This window comes from Rhinatrema bivittatum, chromosome 19, assembly GCF_901001135.1.
Source record: "Rhinatrema bivittatum chromosome 19, aRhiBiv1.1, whole genome shotgun sequence".
Lineage (NCBI taxonomy): Eukaryota > Metazoa > Chordata > Amphibia > Gymnophiona > Rhinatrematidae > Rhinatrema > Rhinatrema bivittatum.
This window is the reverse complement of record NC_042633.1, coordinates 29,065,699-29,072,985: the sequence shown is the minus strand read 5'-3', so window position 1 is coordinate 29,072,985 and position 7,287 is coordinate 29,065,699.

The window sequence follows — 7,287 nt, the reverse complement described above, 5'->3', positions numbered from 1 at the left end:
ATATTCTAAATAGCTCATAAAAGGAACTGAAGGTTGTTAGCATAGAGTTTCTAGTTTACGCCCTACTAGCAAGATTTTTACTGAGCGGAGACAGGTAAATGTTAAAGAGGGTGGCTGGTGGGGCCAAACCCTGAGGCACACCTGAATTAATGGTACACCAGCTGTAGAAGCAATTGCAGTTGTCATTTGCTGAGTTTGACCCATTAGGTAGGAGAAAAGCTGACTCAGCACTGTTCCAGATAGCCCAGCATCAAATAGATAAGAGGCTATGATGATCTAGAGAGCCAAAAGCACTATTACATATTTTGTTCCCTTGTCAAATCCCCGCCTGATAGCGGCAAAACTAGACAGCAGAAGAGTTTCCCTACTAAAAAGGTTTCTGAACCCAAACCGATATTGATTGAAAATGAGCTTATCATACAAAACATTGGTGAGTTGGGTAACCCTTTTTATGATGGACATCTTAGGTTCCAAAGGGCCCAGAAAAGAATTTGTATCTGGTGCTGTCTTCACTAACAACTGTCCCCTCCTGCTTGTTTCCCCAAGGGAGGGTCCTTTCTGTGGGGGTGAAGGCAGAGCTTCATGGCCCAGGCGGTGGTAGAAACCCTGCTTAAAGGTGGGACGACTCTGTCACTTTGCCGATGTTCTGTGATGCTGTGCAGCAGGGACAAACAGGCTGGACACAGTTCTGGGTGTTCAAATGAAAAGTTATTGCCTGCTGCAAATGTTAAATCAATGTCCAATCATGTATAAAGGTGTGAGTTACAGCTGCAGGGTAGTCTATGTCTGTGTAGGTGTTCCTGAGTCCAGGTTCCATGGGTGTTGAGCTTACCACTCTTGTACTGAGTGCATAAGATGACCAAGGAAATCCTATCTGGGAGGGGATCCCCTTCAGCATACAAACATCCTACCTGAGTCCAAGGTTTACTCCCAGTGTGCACCCTGTTCCTCAGGATGGAAATCCCTTTGTGAGTCTCCCTTGTCTTTCTCCTTCATCCTGATGGCTGTGACCTCTCTGGAGGAAAGGCCTAATGTTAGAGGTCACAGCCATCAGGATGGATCAGGGTGAGGAGGGGTGGAGCAAAACCTCCTCACAACTAAAAAAGGAAAAAACCACTGAAAAGCCCAAAAATCTCCTCTGGAGTGAATGCTGTCACTGCAGCCCCTGTATTCCTCAGACGAGTGCTCACAGGTCTTCAGTTACCTGGCCTCCAGATCCGAGGAAAGGCCATCACCTACAAGTTCTCACCTCCAGTCAAAGCCATCAAAATAGTTAAAAATCTCAACAAAGTCTCTCTGTTAACCTAGGGGCAGCCCCACTCTGGCAGACAGTACCTGGCAGGGACATCCCTTAAGCTAAACTTTATCAAGTGAAGGGGATGGGCCTCACTCTGAAGGGGAAAACCCAAAGAGCTCCTTACTCCTCAAGAGCTAACTCAAAAGACCACATCTAACCTACTCGTAGCCCACACTTCTAGAAAGGGGTCCAACCAAATCAGACAACCTCTGGGGGAGGTGCTGATAGTATGGTATCTCCCTCTAGTTATATAAATCCTAATGTAGGGATCTAGGGCCATCTAGTGGGTTGCCAGGGGTCCCCACATAAGATTTAGTACTACTGTTTCAATGACCTTGGAAAGAAACGGCAAAGAGGAAATTGGCGGGTAATTCCCAAGACTTGAGGAGTCTGCAGACGCTCTTCTCAACAAAGGGCGGACAGACATTTGCTTTAACATGGCCAGAAAGATGTTGTGACAGGAGGACATACTGATGTATTTGCAGGGGAGATGTTGTCACTGCCGCAGTCACAGAGAGATGCTGTCACCGGGAGACTCCATCTCTGTCATAGGAAGAGAATGGGGCAAACCACTTGCTACTGCACCCATGTGGTGGCTGCAGTCATAGGCTCCAGCATGCTCAAGGGCAGGCTACATCATAGATCTGTTTGGCATTTTGAGTTAGCAGTTATAGAAGAAGGAGCTAGTTTGTTTGAGTTGGGTTCAGGGATGATGCAAGGGTATTAGGCGCCCTGGGCAGCCTTCAGCCTTACACCCCCCCCTTCCTACACTTACCTACTGGGATAGCTCCTGCACTATCCAGCTGTTGGAGAGAAAGGATCCACTGGCATCCCTAGACCTCGTCCTATGGGCTCCACCAGTGGCCCTGGATCTGTTCCCTCAAATTTGCCAACCCTGTCCCCGCCAATGTGTGGCAACTCTAGGCAATTGCCTAGCTTTCCTAATGGAAAAACTGGCCCTCGTTTAGTTTTCCCCTGTTCTGGATGTGCTGGGCCTCATCGCTCAGGTTTTGCACCAAATCGGAAGGGGACAGTTATCTCGCTGGTACACAACCTGTCTAGGGAGGGTGTCTAAGGTTTTGAAATGGAGATTTTTGGCTTTCCTTTATGGAAGTTTTTCCTGGCAGGGGACATTGGGGAAATCCCTTGCCATGAGAGGCCCAGGAGTAGAGAAGACTCTGCTGACTCTATCTCCCAACCCATGGCTGGACAGCGGTGACTCGATTCAGGAGAACGCCAGTTTTCTATTTTGTGATGATTTAACCTTTTTTGGTTTGGGAGGAGGTTTTTGCCACCACTCAACTTGCCAAGTAGTGAAGAAGAAAGGAGTCTTCCTCACTGGAATGGAGGATGAATTTACCATCTGCAAAGGAGACCCCCACTGGAGTCTTCATCCTGGAAAAACAAAAGTTGGGAGATTTGGATTGTCATGAGAATTGTATTTCTAGGCGAGGGAATTCTGCCACACCTAGTAGACCCCTGACCACTTGGGATTCCCACTTTTCCATTCCCTGGAGGGTGAGAGATTCCTGGGTTCCCCACTACTGAGGGAGACGTCGGGTGAAGAACCCAAGAACACGTGTGTATAATGCCAAATATCTATTGCTGAAGATCTGCAGCAGTAAACATTTGTTGTGGAACACCCAGACTGTCCTGCCTATTTATTTGGTGCTCGCATCCACCATAAACACACAGGCATAGATCACCCAGAGAGAGAGCGAGAAAGGTACCACCTGCACCTTGGAGGTGTATCCTCCACCACCCCATTTCAGAAGAATTCAATCCCTGGGACTGTGGGACATTGAGTAGACAGTGCCCTGGGACCCTGTGTGACCCCTGCCTTCCTGGCTACTCTTATCACAAGCAAGTCTTCATCACTGTCACAGGGTGACGCTGCTGTCATTGTTGCAGGGAAGTGTGCAGTACACTGGACAGTGAGGGGTCTGCAGGAAAGATTTCTTACCTGTGGAATCTCAGGATCAGGAAAGTGAGCCCATTCCCAGGAATTTCCCTCCCTGTCTTTCAGGAATAACATAGTCATCCCCAATGCACCAGAACCTGGCACAACCAGACCAGCAAGTTCTGAACAGATTTCCGGGCTGTGTCCCAAATCTGAGATTTATTTCCTCATGTTTCTACTGCATCTATAATCTGTTTGTCCCAATTAATCAAGCAATCAAGGCCTAGTGACAACCTAAGAGTCCTTGGGTAACTCTCCTGTCCTCCGTCATCCTACGTGGGCAGTTGGTCCTCCTATCTGTCCCACTGGGCGTCTCAGAGAGAGAGAGGAGTCACTCTGCGGTCACACCAGATACACTGAGCTGAGAACTCCTGGCACTGACGGTTGTCGGAATGATGCACAGAATTCTCCTCTCCATCCTTGTGGTTGGGTTCTGCTCTGCCCTCGGTATGTTTTTACATTTCTCCTATTGCTTTCCTTTACTAAACAGCTCCACTTCTTTCTCTGTCCTCAGGTGAATTGTTTGATCTACCTGTGCCTCAGTTCTAATCCCCGGCTCTGTTACAGATTCTGTGTGTGACCTCAGGGTGAATCCCTTTATCCCTCAGTGACTCAGTTCTAAGCCCTGGCTCTGTCACTGACTCTGTGTGTGATTTCAGGGTGTGCCTCTTTATCTCTTTGTGTGACCTTGGATTGAGCCCTTTTATTTCTTGTGCCTGAGTTCTAAACCCCAGTTCTGTCACTGACTGTGGTCGACCTCAGGGTGAGTTCCTTTATCCCCCTCTTCCACACATCTAATCTTCTGCTTGGGTGAAGCGAGCACTGCAGGCCAAAGTCCTTTGCTTTCTCCCTGGACTGGGGCATGCAGAGGACAGGAAGTGGCAGGAAGCAGGATTAAGAAGTGACTGGCACAGTCTTCCTCCAGATAACCCCCTGAATCCTGACAACTCCCTGGACTGGGACACTGACAACTCAACTTGGGAGCTTTATAATGCGGCCTAGCCCACCCTGCTCCTTCTATAACCATTCCCTGGGAAGGGAACCTAGGAAACATTGCATCTCTCATCTTAAAACTGACCTTAATATTAGATTGTATTAGATATTCTATATGATAATAAGGCTATTTAGTATTCCTCTATCTTTTGGGGACTGGGATGGTGTCCTCGGTCTGGCTCCTCACCTTAACGTACATCCTGCCTTTTCACTGTCCTCTCAATTTTGATATTTTTTCTTCTTCTTCTTTTCTGGCCTTGTTTCTCTTAGTTGGCCCCTGGCTGCTTTGCTCTTGCCCCCTGCTATTAGTTTCTGATTTCTTGATGTCACTGCTCACAGAATCACCCGCTGTGTTCATTTCTTATGAAACATCCTAAAAAATGAAAGTACATGACATTGTACATGACATATTTTACTGCACTGCACTGAATTGGGGTTTGAATCACAATCCTCCAGTAAAGGCTCAGGTGGCTAGTGCTGTGCCCTGCTATTTCGAAGGTGACCGGTTCAGTCGCCGAGTCAGCTCCCTGGGCTGTTGGGGGCTGGGGATGCTGCAGAAGCAGCGTTCATAGCCCTCATGGGGGGGGGGGGGGGAGGAGAATGTCATGGTCATTGCTCAAAGGTGACACCTGTTGGCCATGTTCTGGGGGTCCATTACTGTGGAGGGAGTGCTGCTGCATGGCCTCCTGGCCCTGGACTGCCACTGCAATGACCAGACTAGGTAAGCAGGGGGTAGGAATGGGATATAGCATAGGGAAGAAGTCCTTGGGGAGTTGTGAATGGAAGCGGGTGGTGTCAGTTCACAGCTCTGGTTCCGAATGAGCAGGGATGGCCTTTGGGTAGGGTGAGCTGGGCAGTATGGATGCCATATGATGATGGGCGCCCCATTGCCCATTGGGCTGGTCAGTCAATGGGCTGGGCAGCTGTGGTAATCACAGTAACAGCCTCCCCAAAGCCTGGTGGATCGGGTATGCCTCCATGAGGCTGGCAGGAGGAGCAGCGTTTGATAGCAAATGCTGGACCAGTTATACAGTATGAGCTATGAAATTCTGGGATCTCATGGCTTAAACCATGAGACTGGCCCTGTGTGGCAGAGGAGGCTGATGTGGTATTGAGTGCCACTCCTGCTGGTTGTGAGGGGGGGGGGGGCCAAAAAAGAGCTGGGGATAGAGCTGTTGGGGGTGGGAGAGAGGGAGACTGTACTTGGGAAGGTGAGGACAAGGAGAGAGAGAAATTGTACCTGAGGTAATGGGGGCAGAGGGAGGGAGGGAGGGAGGCAAAGAGAGAGAGAAGATCGCAAATAGAGAGGACTGGACCTGGTGGAACAGAGAGGGAGAGAGGACCATATTTGAGTGGAGGGAAGACTGAGAGTGTACATGATGTCAGGGATGAGCATAGAAAGAGAGAGAAGACATGGAGAGTGGAGAGAGCTGGAGAGGAGATTAGGAATGAGATGATGAAGAGGGAGAGAAGACCCTAGAAGGCAGAAGAAAAGGACTGGATCTTTGGAGAAAATAAGTAGCAGAGAGGGAGTTTGAACTGGGAAGGGAAAGAGAGAAGCAGAAGAAAGTAGATGAGGGCTGGGGATGGGGTGAGTACACAGGGAAAAAATGGAGGACTAGGTAAAAGCAGAGAGGGAAACTGGAGACTGGGGAAGGAGTGAGAAAAGTGGAAATGAGGAGAAGAGACAGAGTGGGGAAGAAGAGCTAGGAAGAGGGTGAAATTGGGAGATGGAAAGCTGGTAGGTAGGCAAGGGAGATTGTGAGGACTTGAAAGGACAATGGGCATAAGAGACTACTGAGGAAATTAGAAAGTCAAGGGATGGGAGGCAATGTCCTGTTGCAGATTGAGAACTGGTTAAAAGACAGAAAACAGAGAGTGGGGATAAATGGTCAATTTTCTCAATGGAGAAAGGTGAAAAGCGAAGCGCCCCAGGGAGCTGTACTGGGACCATTGCTTTTTAACATATTTATAAATGACCTAGAGAGGGGAACGACAAGTGAGGTGATCAAATATGTTGAGGATACAAAATTTTTCAAAGTTGTTAAATCCCAAGAGGATTGTGAGAAATTGCAAGCGGACCTTGCGAGACTGGGCATGCAAATGGCAAATGACATTTAATGTGGGCAAATGCAAAGTGAGTCACTTTGGGAAGAGCTATCCAAATTATTGGTACACAATGCAAGGCTCCACCTTAGGCGTCACGATCCAGGAAAAGGATCTTCTGCTCAGTGTGCAGCAGCCAAGAAAGTAAATAGAATGCTAAGGATTATTAAAGTTTGACAGAGGGATTCTTATTTCTACTTTCTTAACAATATTTATTTTATTTTTAATGAGTAGATTTTAGTTATTTTGTTTTTATTTTATTTTTATTGAAATTTTATTGTATTTATTCTGTTTCTAACCGTTGTATAATGATTTCTATTATGGAAACTGTAAAGATAGAATCTTGTGTTCTGTGTAACGGTATATAAGAATTGCATAAATAAATAAAATAAATAAATAAATATTAGGAAAGGAATGGAGAATAAAACAAAGAATATCATAATGCCTCTGTATCACTCAATTGTGGGATCACACCTTGAGTACTGTGTGCAATTCTGGTCACCGCATCTCAAAAAAGATACAGCAGAATTAGAAAAGGAACAGAGGAGGGTAACCAAAATGATAAAGGGAATTGAATGATTCCCCTATGAGGAAAGGCTAAAGAAGTTAGGACTCTTCAGTTTGGAGAAGAGACGGCTGAGGGGAAATATGATAGAGGTCTATAAAATGAGTGGTGTGGAATGGGTTAATGCAACTTGGTTGTTTACTCTTTCAAAAAGTACAAAGTCTAGGGGACATTCAATGAAGTTACTAGGTGATATATTTAAGATAAATAGGAGAAAATATTTTTTACTCATGCATAATTAAACTCTGGAATTTATTGCCAGAGGATATGGTGAAAGCTGTTAGTGTAGCTGGGTTTAAAAAAGGTTTAGACAAGTTCCTGGAAGAAAAGTCCATAAACCATCATTACGATGGACTTGGGAAAATC